The sequence below is a fragment of the Artemia franciscana genome, chromosome 7 (genome assembly GCF_032884065.1).
Source record: "Artemia franciscana chromosome 7, ASM3288406v1, whole genome shotgun sequence".
Classification (NCBI taxonomy): Eukaryota; Metazoa; Arthropoda; class Branchiopoda; order Anostraca; family Artemiidae; genus Artemia; species Artemia franciscana.
Genome location: NC_088869.1, coordinates 6,320,737 through 6,342,952, shown reverse-complemented (window position 1 = coordinate 6,342,952; position 22,216 = coordinate 6,320,737). Strand labels below are relative to the sequence as shown.

The 22,216-nt window shown below is 35.8% G+C and overlaps 1 pseudogene; it reads right to left on the bottom strand.

The window, feature by feature from the left end:
* Positions 1–5,128: 5,128 nt before the first annotated feature.
* LOC136028670 (asparagine--tRNA ligase, cytoplasmic-like) overlaps positions 5,129–22,216 on the bottom strand; it is a 38,737-nt pseudogene continuing 21,649 nt past the window's right edge.

Here is a 22,216-nt window from a genome sequence, read left to right as displayed (position 1 = left end):
ATTCTAGTTTGCCTTAAAAAATTGTTCAGTTCTAAAATTAGGGGACGAGATCTAGTCTTAGTCGGGTCCCTATATTACTAATTTCCCATATAATTCTGAATCTCTGATAGGAATGGTGTATTTTTTTTTAAAGTGACACCTGTACTATGACAGCTATTTCCATTTTTACTTTGTTTTTACAATATTTCTAAGTTTATTCATGGGAATAATTTAGCAATCCATACCTATAATGTGAAAAAAGCAGTCGAAACAAAAGGAGAAAAGGATTCCTATGGCTTGCATAGATAAATAGTAGAGATACTTTGTTTTGTGGTTAAACCAAAAATAGGTATTTCACCGAAAAAAACAAAAGAAAAGAAAAACACGTACACGCTAAAACAAAGAGAACTGAACACACACTATTGAAAACAAAGCATAAATACTAACTAAAAGTCAAGTCAGAAGTTATAATAGTCAGAAATCTATTATTTCTAATTATCAGCGATAAAAGAGACAACACACAGATTTCATATTTACTTAATTCGAACTCCATTTTTATACGTGCTCTAAAATAAACAGGGCAATCAAACAGAAGACGACTAGATGTTTCCATTAGATTGCACAAGCACAATGGAGAGTGAGCTTTCCCAATCCTATTTAAAAATGAAGTAATCTGCTCTGCCCTGTAAAAAGCAGTATTGATCTGCTATTGGGTGAATTTTTTTAAAAGTTAGTCGGCCATGCACAATCAGAATTTTCAAACTCATCGAACCATTTTGCATATAAAAACTCATTTAAAGATTTACGGGCTATTGGAAAGAGGTGAGATGCACTAAAGTCATTAAAGGAAGGACCCAAAAAATTTGCAATAATTTGGTCGGTCGCTATGATGTGCCGAATAACTAATTCAATTCAAGGTAGGACTCAAAACCATCGGCCAATTTTGAGGTCGACCATTTTTTTTTCCGTATCTTAATATATTTAATTCCAAAGTCTCTGAAATCCATTGGAAGCACTCCTGTGAGAGCGGTTACTACATGCGTTTGAGCTGTGTTAAAAGTTTTAAAAATTATGATCATAGAAGATCTTTGCGCCGACCGTGGCATTCGCTGAATGTTTTTTTTTTCAGTGCAGAGATACAAACAGGATACGCGAATAAAATATGCCTTTCGATTACTTATTTATATAGCATCCTCAATGCATGTGGAATCGGGTTCCGAGTACTCTTGGAAACCGTTAAAAGTCGAGCAGAATATTGAATGCAGAGTTAATCGTATATCTAACATGGTCAGTCCATAATATTTTTTTTTTATCAAGAAAAGCACCCAAATATATACCCTTATTTTAACAGGTATCTCAATTCCATCATACATTAGCTTTACAATCGGAAGCTGATCCTTCATTGAGAAGTAATTTCTGTTCGTTTTAAGTTTTAATGTCGCTCCTTACTTTCAGCTAAAAAAAAATTAGTTTTTTTTTATTTAATTTCTGAACGTTTTTGAATTAATGCATGTTTGGTTTTGGCTCTTCGCGCATAAATTATTAAAATGAAATTTGTATATTAATTCTCTTTTTGGCTAAATGGCTTTCTCTTAGATTTGATCAGACTATTTTGAGAAATAAGGGGTGGAGAAGGAGGCCTAGTTGCCCTCCAATTTTTCGGTTACTTAAAAAGGTAACTAGAACTTTTAATTTTTAACGAACTTTTTTATTAGTAAAAAATATGTGTAACTTGAGAATTAACTTACGCAACAAACTTTCATAACCTTATATTTTGATTATGTATACGAGGGGGTTTGTACCCTCGTTAATACCTCCTTCTTTACACTAAATCGTAAGTTTTGTCCCAATTCTTTAAGAATGACCCCTGAATCAGAAAGGCCGTAGAATAAATAGTTGAATTACTAACAATACTTTAGCATAAAGAGCAAGGTATTTATCTCCTCCTAAATACCTCGCTCTTTATGCTAAAGTATTTTTAGAATCCCTCTTATGCGTAATAATCTCTGTTAGTTTTAAGTTTCAATGCTACTTCTTCCTTTCATTTGAAATAAAACGTTTTCATGTTTATTTTTCATTGTTTTCTTATAGTAATGCTAGAGAATCCTGTGCCTTTGTCATTGAATTTTTCTTCCCCCATGACAGATTCCTCCAAGGAAAGATCCTCCAACATAGCCCCCTCTCATTAGCCCCACCCATAAACAAAATAAAATCCCCCTAAAACGTCTGTACACTTCCCAATAACCATTACTATATGTAAACACTGATCAAAGTTTGTAACTTGCAGCCCCTCCCCCAGGGATTGTGGGGGAGTAAGTCATCTCCAAAGACATAGCTATTATGGTTTTCGACTATGTTGAACAAAATAGATATCTCAAAATTTTGATTTGTTGACTTTGGGAAAAAATGAGCGTGGGAGGGGGCCTAGATGCCCTCCAATTTTTTTGGTCACTTAAAATGGCACTAGAACTTTTAATTTCCGTTAAAATTAGCCCTCTTGCGACATTTTAGGACCATTTGGTCAATACGATGGCCCCTGGGGAAAAGAAAAAAAAAACAACAAAAAAACAAACAAATAAACACGCACCCGTGATTTGTCTTCTGGCAAAAAATGCAAAATTCCACATTTTTGTAGATAGGAGCTTGAAACTTCTACAGTAGGGTTCTCTGATACGCTGAATCTGATGGTGTCACTTTAGTTAAGTACCTACGACTTTTAAGGGTTGTTTCCCCCTATTTTCCTAAATAAGGCAAATTTTCTCAGGCTCGTAACTTTTGATGGGTAGGACTAAACTTGATGAAACTTATATATTTAAAATCAGCATTATAATGCGATTCTTTTGATGTAGCTTTTGATATCAAAATTCAATTTTTTAGAGTTTTGGTTACTATTGAGCCGGGTCGCTCTATACTACAGTTCGTTATCACGAACTGTTTGATAAAATTGTTTCTATCTTGGATTTCTCAAACACAAACTTATTATCTGCTGACCAAATTTGTAAATAGAAAAATACTCTTGATGACGAGGATTCTAAAGTTGCTATTTTAATTGATGTGATAATCGCACCAACATCATCAGCATATGGCTGAATTCTTACGTGAGGAACATTTAGTTCTAGAAGAACATTTTTATTAACCGACCATAACAAGGGGTCAATATTCTACTCTGAGGACATGATCGCTCTAAAATGCATGAATGTTCACTCCCATACGTAACAACTCTATCTGTAAAGTAACTATAAATCGAATTTAAAAGCCCATCAGGACACAATTTAGCCTTTAACTTTTTCAGTGTTCCATGGTGCCATGTGGCGTCATATGTGCTTTTTATATAAAAAAAAATATACAAAAAGTGAAGATTTTTTTCTGTATTGTGGTAACAATACTATCATTTGCTTCAATAGTACCTTCCGGAAGTCAAAATGCAGGGGCGAAAGCCCATTTTTTTAGTGTTAATGGCAATCGTTCTATTTGCAATGGCACGCTCATATATTTTTAACAGTATTAGAAAGTAGGCCAATCGGACTAAACGAATCTGGATTGCCGTCATTGTTTTTGCCATTTTTTTAACCTTTATATTTACATTTTGCCAACATTTCAGGAAATAAGACAGTTTTAAGCAACAATCTGCTAACTTTACCAAACTAGGAGCAAGGACAATGTTTTTGATTAGTGCTCAATTTAGAATTCCATCTGGGCCTGGGGCCTTTGATTGCTCTGAATATTTCATTATTTCTTTTATTTCATTCAAGGAGACTTTGGTAACACATGGTGCGATATTAATAAAAAAACTGTAAGTTCTGCCCTAACATCACCATGTTAATTACTATAAATTGAAGGATTATCCTTTAAAAACCACTTATGTAGCAATAACTTCCTCGCTTCTGTCACGGAGTTAGTCTTACTGCCGTCATCTTTTGTAGTAGCTGAACAATGGCATTATTATTTTTACAAATTTTGTGGATTGTATTCTATGAATTTAAATTAGGCATACCTGCACAGAATTTATTCCAGTCACTCTTTTCATTATTTAAAATACCCACTTTATTTTTCCTTTTTTTTGCATTCCTTAAATTACCCTCATTTTCAAGAGAATTATATGATTTAAATATCCGTAGCAATTGTCTACACTCGTTTCTAAGGTCCGACAATTCTGAAGTCCTCCATCGTGAAAACTTTTTGGGAGAGCCACGACTCACGGGAGTTGATTAATTGGTAGCTTTTTGTAATAAGGCTGTTAAAGCATCTGCAGCTTTATCTATTTCTTAAGCATCCGTAGTAGGGAGGGAATATAAACTATCTATTTCATTTAAAATAACCTTACCAAAAACATTCCAGTTAGTTTTTCTGTAATTATACTTGACATTGTTGCAAATTTCTAAAATATCTGCATCAAAAACTAGGTTAAACCTGAGAATCTTCTGGAATCTTCTTTGATTATTTTACTAGTGTCTTGCACTATTTCGTTGGTGCTTCTTTCTTTTTTATATGATCTTTTGCTTCATTACTGCTAGGCTCAAGAATAATGGTAAATGGTTTCAGGACCTACAACAACACTAAAGTACGATCTACGATTTTCAAGAGAGGATGGAACCATTGTTTCTTTATTTTCCATTTTTGTGTAATTGATCGTATTTTGAATATTATCGTTTTCGTTGCGCAGAAGTTCTGCATTTTCTTCTAAAAGCTAATTATATAAACTTTGAATTTGCTCACAAATATCGAATGCGTCATCCCTGCCTCCTGTATTTTCTTTACCTTGGCAAGAACTCCTTTCAAGGCATTGATTAGAGTACTAAAACTCGTTGCATCTTCTGTGCTTAACTGCAAAAGAGTTTCATCAGCAGCTTGATTAACGAAAAATTCTTCCATTGTTAGGATTGGAATGAAACACTAGCAAAATCTTTTCATGGTAAGGGATATAGTTATTAATTCGAGACCCATACCACATTTTCACCAATACATGTGGATCATACACAATATTATCCTCAACGCTTCCTAAATCCACGCACATTTTGTAAGATCCTGGAATGGCATGTCTTTAGTGTAAAACTTGGGGTTGTCTGTTGGCCAGGCAATTGTAGCTAATACACCAAAATAATAACCAGTTGGAAGCTTTATTCTTAGAACATCTGCTCAAACTACAACTCTATGGTTTGCATCTGTCCAAGATTCTTGGATACAGACACGCATCGCAGATGTGGTCTAAATTGAGAATCCATATTAGAAATCTCTCTAGGCCAAGACCATAGCCTCCATGGGCACAGCTTCCAAATTTTCTTTGGTCACTGTACCAATAATAGGTACTGGGTACTATTTTTTTTCTATAAAAGCTTTTATAAGCTCGTCATAATTGTCTTTTCTCATGGAGGCCCCTAAAATTTCTCCAACACCGGGCATAAGAAGGTCTACTGACTCTGTAAGCTGTGGATCGTCAGAACATTTCTTCATATAAAAGGGTTTTATAGCTGCTGGAAACCGACAAACCAAAATGGTTCATTAATTTTGTTTATCATTATACGTTTTGGACCCTCGGGGATGTCATCCTCAAGTTTATAAAACGTACCATCATTTTTATTTATGTTTTTTGTCTTTCAAATACTGAATTACTTCAGTGTAACTCATTCTTTTGAAAGGTCTCCTAGGTGTCCTGAAATCAGGGTTAATTTCGAACACTAACTGTCCCAAGGGGTTGTTAGAGTTTGTGATTCGATTGCAAACGCTAACAACCAAATCTTCAATTTTTTCGAGAAGATTTTCGAACGTAATGAATGGGAATTCGGCTTCGATTTGAGTAAACTCACTAAGATGGCGTCTCGTTCGGGACTTTTCAGCAGGGAAACTTTTTTGGATGCAAAAAACATCACCTAAGGCAGCAATTACACTCTCCAAATAGAACTGAGAGCTCTGAGCCAAATAAGCTGTTTTCCCATAATACTGCAGCTCAAACAAACTTGATCCACCTTCAGTCTTCGTTTGAACTAAGCAAGGTGGGTTTACCTCCATGTAACCCCTGTCTAAATGATGTTCTCTGATTAGTTGCGTCACAAAAGAGGCTGCCTTCAAATTTTTAGAGGTATTTGTGCCTCTGATTACTATGTGGTGGTTGTCCAGTTGAAGGTCAACATTAGATTTCTTATCAAGAATAGAATAAGCTCCACCAGAAGGTGCTCCACATATGAGCTCCCAGTAATCTAAAATAAGTTCGTGATCCCCAGGTGCCTTGTGGTGACTCCCTGGAGGTAATTCCATTACTTTTCCGAATAGTGTGACGGATGATTCAGTTGTTAATGTGATGGCTTCATACGTACTACATAACAGATTAGTGAGCACGCACTGAAGATACCCGGTACCGTACCGCAGTTGTATGAATAACAACTTTTTACCTTCCCTTCTCAGATGATGAACCCAGCCTTGAATTTTGACCCTTCTCCCCCTATGCTCAGTAGAGTCTCTAATTTTGATCACCTTTGCCGTTGGAAGGGTTTTGTCTTCCCAGATTTTAATTCTCCTAGCCTCTTCAATCTTTCTGGCTCTCCTTTCTTGTTTTTCCTTCTCCTTATCTTGGTTTTCCGCTTCTTCTGCTGTTTTTTTGCTTCTTTTAGCTTTTCTAACTTTTGGGCTCTCTTTAGAGCGCTTTTTGATTTAGGTGTGTATTCCAAGCCATCAGCTTTTGAATCAACATCTTCTTTTTCATCAAATTTCTCCGAAGTGTTGGCTTGCCGTGAAGTCATGGCTCTACTTTCTTGTTTTTCCTTCTCCTCATCTTGTTTTTTCGCTGCTGCTGCTGATGTTTTTGCTTGGGCTCTCTTTAGAGCGCTTTTTGGATTAGGTGTGTATTCCAAGCCATCAGCTTTTGAATCAACATATCCTTTTTCATAAAATTTCTCTGAAGTGTTGGCTTGCCGTGAAGTGATGGCTCTCCTTTCTTGTTTTTCCTTTTCCTCATCTTGGTTTTTCACTGCTGCTGCTGTTGTTTTTGCTTGGTCTCTCTTTAGAGCGCTCTTTGGCTTAAGTGTGTATTCAAAAGCTTTAAAAGTAGATTTTTCGCTCTGATAAGGAAAATCGTTTTAAACAGTGAACTTTCTTTATGTGTTATTAGATCATAGGCAGCGTAATAGTGTTGTCTAAGGAATGAGTGATGTAGGAACAATGTATTTTTCTTTGACCAAGGCACTTTGCTTAGAATCGGTTGCCATAGAAACCTAAAAGTGTGCTAATTCTATTAGTAAATGAAAATCTGTGTGCACTTTTCAAGAGTCAAAAGTGACTGGAAGTTGACAAGTAACCCCCCTCCACAGACAAATTATTTCCCAAAACATATCGAATCAAATTTTTAAGATTGTAATGCTCCTCAGCATTATTGAAAGGGTCAGTAATTATGTCTTTAGAGCACGTAAACCTCCCCACCCTACTGACCTCGGGGTAAGGACTATAGTCTGGGCAATACTTTTCCCCAAACATATCTGATCGAAATTGCATCGAAACTGCTATCGAACATATGTTAATGGTTCTAGGGTTGAAATAACTTTATAAGAGCCCATGGACAAGAGCACTAAGCTATATCCCAGGGCATATAAGGTCCTTATGGAATGCGTTGTAATATGAACTTTGGATGTGACTCATTTTATAAGGAGTTCTAGCTTCTAGTATTCTTTTTAAGAGTCAATAGTGATCAGCACCATAGATCGTTTAGAGTTATTTAGCACAATTAAAAATTCTAGGAATTATGTATCTTGGTATCTCAATCCCCCCCCCCCCCCACTGACTTCAGACTTCAGGGGAAGGAGTATAGGCTAGTCAATATGTTGATTGTTTACATCTATATATATAAAAATAAGTTGTCTGTGTGTGGATCTGTGGATGGATCAGGTGACGTCATGTTTGTCCGCATATGACGTCTGAATTATTTCATACTAATACAAAATAAGAAAAAAACTAAAAAAGGTAAAAACTACAAAAAAAAACTAAAAAGAAAAAAAAAACTAAAAAAGCTAAAAAACTAAAAAAACTAAAAAAAGGTAAAAATCTAATAACTAAAAAAAACTGAAAAAAATAAAAAAAGGCGAAAACTACAAAAAAAATAAAAACTAATAAAAAAACTAAAAAAGCTAAAAAACTAAAAAAACTAAAAAAAAACTAAAAAAAGGTAAAAAACTAAAAAAAACTAAAAACTAAAAAAGAAAAAAACTAAAAAAAAGGAAAAAACTGAAAAATAAAAGAGAAAAAGAAAACTAAAAAAATATGAATAAATATATATAAAAATAAGTTATTTGTGGGTTATGTCTGTCTGTCTGTCTGTCGAGTGACGTCGTGTTTGTCCGCATATGACGTCTGAATTATTTCACACTAATATAAAAGAAGAAAAAAAACTAAAAAAGGTAAAAACTACAAAAAAAACTAAAAAGAAAAAAACTAAAAAAGCTAAAAAACTAAAAAAAACTAAAAAAAGGTAAAAAACTAAAAACTAAAAAAAACTGAAAAAACTAAAAAAAGGCAAAAACTAAAAAAAAACTAAAAACTAATAAAAAAAACTAAAAAAGCTAAAAAACTAAAAAAAACTAAAAAAACTAAAAAAAGGTAAAAAACAAAAAAAACTAAAAACTAAAAAAGAAAAAACTAAAAAAAAGGAAAAAACTGAAAAATAAGAGAAAAAGAAAACTAAAAAAATATTAATAAATATAAAAAATATAAATATAAATATAATATAAATTAGCAATCAACAAAGCACCGAGACACAAATGACGACCGGGACACAGGGAGTATAAATGACGACCAGGACATAAGTAAAAAAAAAAACTAAAAAAACTAAAAAAATGGTAAAACTACAAAAAAACTAAAAACTAATAAAAATACTAAAAAATCTAAAAATCTAAATAAACTAAAAAAGAAAAAAAAGAAAAAAGGAAAAAAATAAAGGAGAAAAACAAAACTAAAAAACGAATGTATATACAGACCGGGACACCGGGATACAAATGACGACCGGGACACAGGGAATATAAATGAAGACCGGGACACAGGGACACAACTACAATGGGGACGCCGGGGGGCACAGGGGGATATAAATGACGACCGGGACACCGGGACACAAGGAATATAAATGACGCCCGGGACACTCAAAGAGAAATCACAGACTGGAACACCGGGACACAAATGACGACCGGGACATAGGGAATATAAATGACGACCGGGACACAGGGACATAACTACAAAGGGGACGCCGGGGTGCACAGGGGGATATATAAATGACGATGGCGACTCAGGGAATGGTCGATTAGCAATCACCATCAACAAAGCTCAAGGGCAATCATTAGAATCATGAGGTATAGATCTGAATACGGATTGTTTTCCCATGGACCATTATATGTTGCATGTTCAAGAGTCGGTAAACCTGAAAATCTATTTATATGCACAGACAATGGGACAGCAAAGAATGTTGTATATTCGCAAGTTTTACGTAGTTAAAAACATATATATATATATATATATATATATATATATATATATATATATATATATATATATATATATATATATATATATATCTATATTCACAGGTGGGACATAGGGACACAACTACAATGGCGCGAAACTAATATGGCGCGTAACGACTTACGCGCGCGGGGGGGCTTGGGGGGGGGCGCGAAGCGCCCCCACCAACTAGGTGTTGGGTTGGCGCGAAGCGCCACCCCAACAGCTAGTATATTATATGTTTTTAAGAAAGGTGGGTATAGTGGAATTATCATGGCCAGCGCAATAGCGTTGTCTAAGTAAAGATTTATGTGGGCATAATTAAATAAAAAACAATTGTTTTAAATGAAAGTAAGGAGGAAAATTAAAACTTAAAACAAACAGAAATTCCTCCATATATGGAAGGGGCTGCTCCCTCCTCAACGCCCGCTCTTTACGCTAAAGTTTGACTCTTTCTCTCGACTCTACTTTTTAAAACAGTAAAAAACTATAGCGTAAAGAGCGGGGCGTTGAGGAGGAAACTTCTTCTTTCATATATGGAGTAATTTCTGTTGTTTTTAAGTTTTTTGTCGCTCCTTACTTTCAGTTGAGAAAAACTTGTTTTTTATTTAATTTCTGAACATTTTTGAATTAACGTATGTTTTGATGTTGGCTCTCTGCATATGAATAATTTAAACGAAATTTACATATTAATTTATTCTTTGGCTAAATGTCTTAATCATAGTTTTATTGGGACGATTTTGAAAAAAAATAGAAGCGGGGAACTAGGCTTAGTTACCCTCCAATTTTTTGGTTACTTAAAAAGGCAACTAGAACTTTTGATTGTACGAACGTTTTTATTAGTAACAATATACGTAACTTACGAATTAGCTTACGTAACTTACGTAACGAACTTCTAACTTCGGATGTTTTTATTACGTATATGAGGGTGTTCGTCCCTCGTCAATGCCTCGCTCTTTACCCAAAAAATTAATTCTGTCCCGATTCCTTAAGAATGACCCCAGAATTAAAAAGGCCGTAGAATAAATCGTTGAAATTAATAAAATTACTTTGGCGTAAAGACCAGGGTATTAAGAGGATGTGAACTTTTTGTATGCGTGATAATTTCTGTTCGTTTTTAGTTTTAATGCTTCTTTTTACTTCCAGTTGAAGAAACTCTTTCATACTTACTTTTTCATTACTCTATAAAAAAAAAGCTAAAAAATCCTGCGGCCACTTCATGGAAATTATCTTCCCCCATAACAAATTCCTCTATGAAAAGTTTTTCCCATAACATCCTCCCCTCAACCCCTCCCCCTAACCAAAAGAATCCCACTGAAAGTGTCTGTACACTTCCCGATAACCATTACTGTGTATAAACTGGTCAAAATTTGTAACTTGCAGCCCCTCCCACGGAGACTGAGGGAGAGTAAGTCGTCCCCAAAGACATATTTTATAGGTTTTTTGGCTATGTTGAATAAAATGGTTATCTCAGGATTTTGATTCGGTGACTTTGGGAAGAAAGAAGCGTGGGAGATGGCCTAGGGGCCCTCCAATTTTTCTGGTCACTTGAAAAGGGCAGCAAAACTTCTAATTTTCGCTATAATGAGCCCTCTTGCGACATTCTAGGACTACTGGGTTGATATGATCACCCATGGAAAAAAAAAACAAATAAAACACGCATCCGTGATTTAGCTTCTGGCAAAAAAAGTACAAAATTCCACAGTTTTGGAAAAAGGAGCTTGAAACTTCTACCATAGATTTGTTTTTTCTGATACGCTGAATCTGATGGTGTAATTATTGTTAAGATTATATGACTCTTACGGGGTGTTTCCACCTATTTTCTAAAATAAGACAAGTATTTTTCAGGCTCGTAACTTTTGATACATAATACTAAATTTGATGAAACTTGCATATTTAAAATCAGTATTAAATACAATTCTTTCGATTTAACTATTGATATCAATATTCCGTCTTTCAGAGTTTCGGTTACTATTGAGCCGTGTCGCTTCTTACTACAGTTCGTTACCACGGACTGTTTGAAATATAATTCATTGATTTTTATTTATTTATTTTTCGGTTTCTTAGATCAGGGCACTTCGTATCGAAGAAGTTGTCATAAAAACTTTGAAAGGGACTCATTCGACTGGAAATTGAAATTGATTGGAGGGCAACCAAACCCTCCCTGATTCTCATCGTTTCCCCAAACACATCCAATCCATATTTTAATAAAGCCATTTTGTTCAGCGTATTTAAAAGCTCTGGAAAATATGTCTTTGGAGATGACAACCCCACAGCCCTCAGGGCAAGGATTGTCAGTAATGCCCTGGGAGCATATAATTTCTTATAAAAAGCGTGGTTGTATAAACTTTGTAGGGGATTCAGTGGATTGGAAATCAGAAGTTGTATTGCCCTTTCAAGGGTCAAAGTTAAGAGATGGTAAGTACCCCCTTCCTCAACTCCTTTTTACCCAGATGCATCCGATAGAATTTAGAGAAAGCCGTCTGTTAAAAGAATAGTCTAAAGGCTACATAATATGGCTTTCAGGACTTAAACAATCCCGCAGAGCTAGGGGACAGGGCTGTAAGTTATGCTCTGGACCATGCTTAGTTTTTATGGAAGGGTGGCCATGTAAACTTTAGAGAGGGCTCATTTGATTATAAGTGTAAAGTCCTACTTCCCTTTTTAGAGTCAAAACCGATGGAGAGGAACGAGTCCCCCCCCCCTTCATTACCTACTCTTTTCTCCAACCGTATTCAATCGAAATTTTTAGATAGTCACTCTGTCCACAATAGTTCAAAGAACATATTGCAATAGCCTCATGTTTGACAACCCCCCCCCCCCCACCAACGGCCAGAGTCCAGGGATAATAGTTGTTCTTAAGGGAAGTTATTCCCTCCCCCCATATTTTTGGCTTTAGAACAGGGGGGATCGCATACAAGGAACTATTGGAAAAACTTCAAAAGGAGCTCAATCAATCAGAAATTGAAATTCGGCTGCCCTTTTTATAGTTAAATGGGATTTGAGGGAAACCAGCCCATCCCCCACCCATGCCCATCATTTCCTCAATTTCATCCAGTCAAAATTTTGGGATTGACATTTTTTCAACGTATTTGAAATATCCGGTAATAGTTTCTTTGAAAATGACGACAATTCCGGGGTTGACAAAACACAATGTCCTGAACTCTTTCCCAATCATAGATCGAGACCCCCTCTACCTCTACTTAGAGGCGAAACCAAAGCGGCCAATAAACCCCTGAGGTAAATGAAAGCTCCGGGGACACAAGGTGTCATTGCTGAACTGATAAAAGTTGGTTCTTAGGACGTTTTTGACCAATACCGCAGTCAAATATCCGCCACGTGGTCTACTGGACACGTCTCGCAGCAATAGAACAATGCAGCAATAATTCCAATGTACGAAAAAGGTTCAACAAAGAATGTGACACATACCGGCCCATCAGCCTCACAAGTCACCAAACCAGAATCCTGACCAAGATCCTTCTACATTGAATTCAAACAACCACCACCTCTGTCCTTAGCGAGTATCAAGCTGCCTATTGGCCGAGTGGATTGGTGCACCAGATTCAGAATCATTCGTCTGAAAAGACGCAGGTTCGCATCCCAGTGCACCCAATTGTTTTTTTTGGGACGGGGGTCAGTGGCGTGACTCTGTAAGCCTAGTCAGAGTCGATCCATATCTAAATGGCTACCTGGAGAAATCTGGGGAAGGTAAACAGGAAGGGTGTGCGAAGGCATAGGATAGTCCCCCACATTGCACTTCCTGGCTGAAGGGCCAAGAAACAGAGATCGGAAGCGCCGGTAGGGACTGTAAAGTCTAATTCCACATCCTTTACCTTTTTACCTTTTTATTCTTCGGGACAATCAACTATTGACCAAACATTTACTGGGTGGTAACTGATGGAAAGATTCATTGAATTTAACACAGACCTTTATCAGCTCTTGATTGACTTCTGATAGGCTTTGACCTAATATCAAGGAAAGGTTTGTGGTATATTTTAAGGCATTACAGTGTCCCAGATGAAATAGTATACGGGGCATACAGGGTAAATACGCACCACCATACGAGGTAAACACCTATTAATCACATTTTATGACTTTTAAAAATGTAAATAGAAACATCAATTTCTAATCAAATGAGCCATCTCTGATGTTTTTACGACAACCCTTGGCATGAACCCTTATCTGCTATCGGAGCAGAATTACTTTAATTCCCCAGAAATATGGGGTATTGAGTGACCCCTGATTTTTCTTTATTTGATCATTGAACTATTTAGAACAAAATGGCTATCTCAAATTTTGGTCAGAGGCATTTGCAAAAAAGGGGCCTTGTGGCGGGGAAAGGGGGCTAGCTGCTTTCACTTCTCTTTTGACTCTTATAAGTGGCACTAGAAATTCCGATTTACAATCGAAGGAGCCTCCTCCGAAGCTTATACTACTATCGCTTTCATCACAACCTTACATGCCTACAGGGAATGATGTACAACACTTGCCTCTAGGTTTTCGTGGGATATGTTATCCCTGGAGTCTTTTGTATGTGATCTTTGATATATCTTTAAACAAAATAGCTGTATAAAAAATTGATTATATGCATTTAGGGAAAAGAGGTTTGGAAAGGGGGGGGGGCTTGTTGACATCGGATCCATTTGACTCTTAAAAGGGGAATTAGAACTGTTAATTTCTAAGTATTTGATTCCCCTCAGAGGTTTTCACGAACACTTCTTTGATGAAAACTGTATGTACCACCTGGCAATAAGTTACAACTGTTCCCCCAGGCTTTTGAGGGGTGGGGATAGTTGACCCGGTGTTTTGACCCTGGATAGTTGACCGGCTGATCGATGAATTATTTCAAACTAACTGCCAAAAAATTTTGATCGGATTCATCTGGGAACCAGATGAAGGTAAGTGATTGTGTGTGTGGAGAGGGGGAGATGCCCTCTGATCCTTTTTTACTAAAAAATGTAATTATAATTTCAGTTATCAATACAATGAGTCACCTCCGAAGGTAAGACAGCCTCCTCTTACATAAGATGCTTTGGAGGGATGTCTTGACCCCCGGAGTTTTCGCTATCTGACTTTTAAACTATTTTTTACGAAGTGGCTATTGCAAAGTTTTAACAAGTGGTTTTGGAGGAAAAGGGCAAGGGTGAGAGGGGGAAGAGGTGCCCGATATCTTATGCCTCTGAAAAGTGAACTAGAGCTTTAAATTTCTAATTAAATGAGCCCTATATACGAGCATCCCTTCGGTAAGAACCATATATTCCCCAGGGTAAGACTTACAACGCCTGCTTTTGAGCCCTACGGAGTTTTGTGGACACTGGAGCTTTCTTTATATGATCTTTGAACTATCAAACAGTTCGTGGTAACGAACTGTAGTAAGGAGCGACCCCGCTCAATATAACCAATATCAGGCGTTGAAGAGATTGAAATGGAGTAGAAACGTGCGCAGCTGTGTTGGTCTCAGGCGGCTTGGTGCTGCGGTAAGTTGTTAATAGTAGTAGTAGTATTTTTGTATCTTTACTTAAAAGAAAACGCTGATCTCCCTTATTTTTTCGTGAATTTACACTGCTGTTTGTGATCATTCAAGATAAAGCTGTTCAACTTTGACCCTTGACCTACTATTCCACTCATGAATAAGGTCTAGCCCAATGTGTATTTACTACCCTACGGACGAGGTGCCATAAATCGACTCTAAATTTGATCATATTGTCATGAAATTCAGTTCCCTCGGAGGGACCTCCCTCCCCTAATATTGAAGAAAATCAGAAATTGTCTATTGCAGCTGTCTGAGTAAATAAAAAAAAGAACTGATTAAGCGAACAGATAACAGCCATAAGTGAGACAAGGGGTCTAATATATGCAATCAGAATTGCAAAAATTCGTTTTTTGACTGTTCCTTAAAAAGCCATTGATAAACCTATTGGTAGAAAAAACTAATTATAAATTAATTTTCATCGTTAAATTACTTGCATAGCTTTTGTAAGTTTGTTACAATTTCCTTAGCAGAGGAGAAAGAGTATTTTGGGAATGGTATTCCGTCATAGGTGCCACGCCAAAACAGATTCAAAGTTCTAGAGGGAAGTGAAACACTACAACTAGAGGTCGGCGCACCTACGCCTCGTTTTTTCAGACAATCGAGTTGAGTTTTGCGAATATAGTCTAAGACCACACGGGTTATACATGACTTGTGAAACAGAGACGAAAAAATAATAAATGAAAAATCAAATCAAATAGTTGAGCATTCGTCACTCGTTAAGTTTACTTCAATTAAATAAAAAAAAACAAGATTTTTCAACTGAAAATAAGGAGCGACATTAAAACTTAAAACGAACAGAAATTATTTCGTATATGAAAGGGGCTGCTTCCTCATCAACGCCCCGCTCTTTACGCTAAAGTTTGACTCTTTCTCTCAACTCTTCTTTTTAAAACAGTAAAAACCTTTAGCGTAAAGAGCGGGGCGGTGATGAGGAAGCAGCCCCTTTCATATACGAAGTAATTTCTGTTCGTTTTAAGTTTTAATGTCGCTTCTTACTTTCAGTTGAAAAAACTTGTTTTTTTATATTTAATTTCTGAACGTTTTTGAATCAATGCATGTTTTGATTTTGGCTCTCCGCAGAGAAATAATTAAAACGACATTTGCATTTTTTTTTTTTTTTTTTTTTTTTGGCTAAATGGCTTTCTCATAATTTTGATCGAATGATTTTGAGAAAAAAAGAGTGGGGGAGGAAGCCTAGTTGCCCTCCAATTTTTTGGTTAATAAAAAAGGCAACTAGAACTTTTAATTTTTTATGAATCTTTTTATTAGTAAAAGATATACGTAACTTATAAACAAGCTTACGTAAAGAATTTTTTATTCTCATGTTTTTGTTACACATATGAGAGGGTTCGCCCCCTCGTCAGTACCTCTCTCTTTACACTAAATCTTAAATTTTGTCCCAATTCATTAAGAATGACCCCTGAATCACAAAAGCCGTAGAATAAATAGTTCACATTACTAAAAATACTTTAGTGCAAAGAGCAAGGTATTAGGAGGAGGTGAGCCCCTCATATGGGTAATAATTTCTGTTCGTTTTAAGTTTTAATGCTGCTCCTTACTTCCAGCTGAAAAAAAACTTTTTCCTATTTATTTCTTCATTGTTTTTTCAAAATAATGCTAGTAAATCCTGCGCTCCCTTTATGGAAATTTTCTTTCCCCGTGACAAATTCCTCGATGGAAAGTTCCCCCAGTATATCCCCCTCTTTTCAACCCCTCCCTCCAACCAAAAAATCCTCCTGAAAACACCTGTTCACTTCTCAATAACCGTTACTATATGTAAGCACTGGTCAAAGTTTGTAACTTGTAGCCCCTCCCGCGGGGACTGTGGAGGAGTAAGTCGTTCCCAAAGACATAGTTGTAAGGTTTTTCGACTACGCTGAATAAAATGGCTATCTCAGAATTTTGATCCATTGACTTTGGGAAAATAATTAGCGTGGGAGGGGGCCTAGGTGCCCCCCATTTTTTGGTCACTTAAAAATGGCACTAGAACTTTTCATTTCCGTTAGAATGATCCGTCTCGCAACATTCTAGGACAACTGGGTCGATACGATCACCCCTGGCAAAAAGAAAAAAAAAAACAAAACAAACAAATAAACACGCTTCCGTGATCTGCCTTCTGGCAAAAAATACAAAATTCCACATTTTTGTAGATAGGAGCTTAAAACTTCTACAGTAGGGTTCTCTGATACGCTGAATCTGATGGTGTAATTTTCGTTAAGATTCTATGACTTTTAGGGTGACTTTTAGGCTCGTAACTTTCGAAGCGTAAGACTAAACTTGATGAAACTTATATATTTAAAATCAGCATTAAACCGCAAGTCTTTTGATGTAGCTATTGATATCAAAATTCAATTTTTTAGAGTTTTGGTTTCTATTGAGCCGGGTCGCTCCTTACTACAGTTCGTTACCACGAACTGTTTGAAAGGTTATATTTTGTTTTTTTCGGTTTTTTTATTTTTTCTTAGTCCCTTGTCAAAATATCTGCTTATTTTCGCTTCATATTTTTATCGCTTCATATTTCGCTTCATCATTATTTTCGATCCACTGGCTGACACTACCCTCATTTTTCCTGACTATTTGATTTTTCTTTCATTTATTATTTATCCTTCTTCGTTTCACACGAGTTTTGCGAATTTTCTGTGACCTAAAAGGGCTTTAAAGATCATTGTTGATGTTATTATGTTTCCAAAATAGGATAATATTTAGAATATTTTTTTTCCTCTAGGATTGACCAACATCCTGAATATCCGTTTGTTGATGAATATTGAAAAGATGAGACTCTATACAACTACTTAATCCTCACCTGATCGCTCTAATTCGTGACTTGTTTTTGTTCTTTTATATTATCTAGGCAAATAAAAGATACTATTCGTTGCTCGACCTCCTATAAACCAATTTCAAATATTAGGGCTAAACAGAAAACAAAGTAGACCGTCTTCCCCTTTTAAGACTGACTTCAGGTATAAAACTTTTAATCGATATTAAAGCTTGAAACTTGGTATAAATAATGAATTTCATCATATATATATATATATATATATATATATATATATATATATATATATATATATATATATATATATATATATATATATACTTTTAAAGCTGGTAAAGCCATATACATAACTGATACAAATAAGCATAATAAATAAACAGATACAAACAAATAAAAACTCCTTTTTTCATGCCTTTAAAGCCTTAAAAATAAAATTGGCTATTGCCAGTATATATCTAATAGACATTGCTCTAAGGATCCCCAGTAGCAGCTCGTTATTTCCACCATATAACAAATATCCCCTTAGATTTGCCAAGTCTTTGCGCCTAAAAGAAAAAAGTTTTTTATTGTTTTAAAAAGTAGAGCTGTGAGAAATAGTCAAACTTTAGCGTAAAGCGTCGGACGTTGAGGAGGGGACAACTCCTTTCATATACGGTATAATTTCTGTTTGTTTTCAGTTTCAATGTCACTCCTTACTTTCAGTTGAAAAAACTTGTTTTTTTTATTTAAAACATAATAGAATCAGCCTGAATAATGGATTTTGCTGTTACAGTCATACAAAAATTTTGGTTTTTAGGGTTTTGTTTCCTGTTGATTAGGAAAATACCCCTCAAAAAGTCAAGCGATCTTAATGAAAATCATGCTATCAGATTCAGCCTATCAGATAATCCTACTTTTAAAAAAGAGTATATCAGAGAAATTTGAAGCTCCAATGTATAAAAGACTGAATTTTGCAATTTTTTTTATTTTTTTTTTATGCCACCAAAAAGATTATAGATGGGTATTTATTTGTTTTCTTACCTTCTTTCTTTTTTCCAGGGGTAACCGTATTGAACCGATCGTCCTGCATGTTCTAGTGTCCTCAATGGAAATATTTTTGAGCGAATTTTCTGCGAGGGAGATGGATTTTCCACGGGGAGAATTTTCCGTGGGAGGAAAGTTTTCGGAGGGAATTTTCCTAGACAAATTTTACAAGAGGGTGTGGGACGATTCCCTGACATGGTTTCAAGAATTTTTAGAAATAAAAAAAAAATTCAACTGAAAATGAGGAGCAACATTAAAAATAAAAAATAATAGAAATTATTCTGATAAAATTGTGAACTGTAATGTATAATTATGTATAAGCTGTTACGGAGTAGGGATGACTGATAATTTAGTAGTTTTTTTTGGGGGGGGGGCAGAGCCTGATACCTCAAAAAGTGTTTTTAATGCCATAATATGGGGCTCTCCTGAAGCCTTTAGGTGATAATAAAAGAAGGTCTGGAAACACAGAACTTAATCCCGAATTCCCCTTTATTTTGACTTATTCTGAATGTAGATGCTGCAGGGTGATCCCCTTTTTTGCGGAAGAATACTTGTTTTTCTGACACCAACATAAGAGGTGAGGTTTGGAAAGGGGGACATCAAAAACACCGTCAGGGAATTTTCCAGGAGGGGATGCAAGTGTTCCTTTTTTTTACGAGCATTAAACTGAAATGTAGAAACAGGGATTGAAGAGGAGGGTAGTAGTCCTCTTTTACATTCGAGAGAGTCTTGGATAAAATAATTTGTCGTGAAAAACTAAGTAAAGAGAGAACACAATAAATACCCATCTGTAATCTTTTTGGTGGCATAAAGAAATAAAAAAAACTCGCAAAATTCAGTCTTTTACACATTGGAGCCTCAAACTTCTCTGATATGCCCTTGTTTAAACGTATGATTTTCTGATAGGCTGAATCTTATAGCATGGTTTTCATTAAGATCGCTTGACTTTTCGGGGGTGTTTTCTCATTTTTCTAAAATCAGACAAACTTTCTCAGCCTCTTAGCTTTTATGGGTAATGTTCAACTTAATGATTTTTGTAAAGTTAGAATAATAAGCAGTTTAATAGCACTCTCTAAGCAAAGAGCAAAATGGACACAATGTATTACCAATTTATTACTTTCTTTTCACCATGGCACTTGGTGAAAATACCTGCACCCTAGAGCCATATGGGGCAGTAGCTATAAGTTATTCAATTCACCTTTTGTTTACATACAGTATCTGTAATTTAGAAAGAGGCCATGGTTGATCCTTAATGTTCAAAGAGACCTAGAATATTCAGGTCAAGCTTTCAAAGAATCTTAAGGGGAATTTTGAAGTTAATTAAACGCGTTATGTATAAAAGGTTGTCAAAACGGCGTAGGTCTGGAATCGCTTAGGGTATTAAGTTGGAATTTTCATGGAATGATGAGGGTGGGGATTGATGAGATCAATTGAACAAAAAGGCAAACTTCGTATGATACTACCACTACTACTACTCCTTGTACTACCACTCTTACTACTAGTAATACTACAACTACTGCTTCTGTAGCAACTACTATTAAGGCTGTCTTAATAGCCTCGCGTTTTAAGCTGGAACTTTCTGCGAATGCCTTGGGGGAAGACCAATTAAATCTAAAGGCAATATGATCGAAAGGCATTGTTTCGGGAGGGGGAAGTAGTTTAGACAAAAATTATTAAATAGCCCATGCTCCTTGACTCTCAGGATGGAGACCCCTCTTGCCCCCAATAATAATGGCGGAGCTACGCCCCTACCTACCACCACTATTACTATCACTGCTATTCCAACTAATACTCCTATGGTAATTAATATTAAGAGTATTAAGATGAAAATCAATCAAACAGTTCGTGGTAAAGAACTGTAGTAAGGAGCGACCCGGCTCAATAGTAACCAAAACTTTAAAAAATTGAATTTTGATATCAATAGCTACATCAAAAGACTTGCAGTTTAATGCTGATTTTAAATATATAAGTTTCATCAAGTTTAGTGTTACCCATCAAAAGTTACGAGCCTGAGAAAATTTGCCTTATTTAGGAAAATAGGGAGAAACACCCCCTAAAAGTCGTAGGATCTTAACGAAAATGACACCATCAGATTCAGCGTATCAGTGAACCCTACTGTAGAAGTTTCAAGCTCCTATATACAAAATGTGGAATTTTGTATTTTTTGCCAGAAGACAAATCACGGGTGTGTGTTTATTTGTTCGTTTTTTTTTGTTTTTTTTTTTTTTTTTCCCAGGGGTCATCGTATCAACCAAGTGGTCCTAGAATGTCGCAAGAGGGCTCATTCTAACGGGAATGAAAAGTTCTAGTTCCCTTTTTAAATGACCAAAAAATTGGAGGGCATCTAGGCCCCCTCCCACGCTCTTTTTTTCCCAAAGTCAACGGATCAAAATTTTGAGATAGCTATTTTGTTCAACATAGTTAAAAACCATAATTACTATGTCTTTGGGGATGACTTACTCCCACACAATCCCTGGGGGAGGGGCTGCAAGTTACAAACTTTGACCAGTATTTACATATAGCAATGGTTATTGGGAAATGTACAGACGTTTTCAGGGGGATTTTATTTTGTTTGGGGGTGGGGATGAGGAGAGGGGGCTATGTTGGAGGATCTTTCATTGGAGGAATCTGTTATGGGGGGAAAAAAATTCAATGACAAGGGCGCAGGATTCTCTAGCATTACTATAAGAAAGCAATGAAAACTAAACATGAAAAGGTTTTTCAAAAGAAAGGAAGAGGTTGCATTGAAACTTAAAATGAACAGAGATTATTACGCATATGAGGGGTTCTAAAAATACTTTAGCCTAAAGAGCGAGGTATTTAGGAGGAGATAAATACCTTGCTCTTTATGCTAAAGTATTTTTAGTAATTTCAACTATTTATTCTACGGCCTTTCTGATTCAGGCGTCATTCTTAAAGAATTAGGACAAAACTTACGATTTAGTGTAAAGAGCGAGGTATTAACGAGGGTTCAAACCCCTTCGTATACATAATAAAAATATAAGGTTATGAAAGTTTGTTACGTAAATTAATTCTTAAGTTACGTATATTTTTTACTAATAAAAACTTTCATTAAAAATTAAAAGTTCTAGTTGCCTTTTTAAGTAACCGAAAAATTGGAGGGCAACTAGGCCTCCTTCTCCACCCCTTATTTCTAAAAATCGTCTGATCAAAACTAAGAGAAAGCCATTTAGCCAAAAAAAGAATTAATATACAAATTTCATTTTAATAATTTATGTGCGGAGAGCCAAAACCAAACATGCATTAATTCAAAAACGTTCAGAAATTACATAAAAAAAACTAGTTTTTCTAACTGAAAGTAAGGAGCGACATTAAAACTTAAAACGAACAGAAATTACTCCGTATATGAAATGAGTTGCTCCCTCCGCAATCCCTCACTCGTTACGCTAAAGTTTGACTCTTTGCCAGAATTC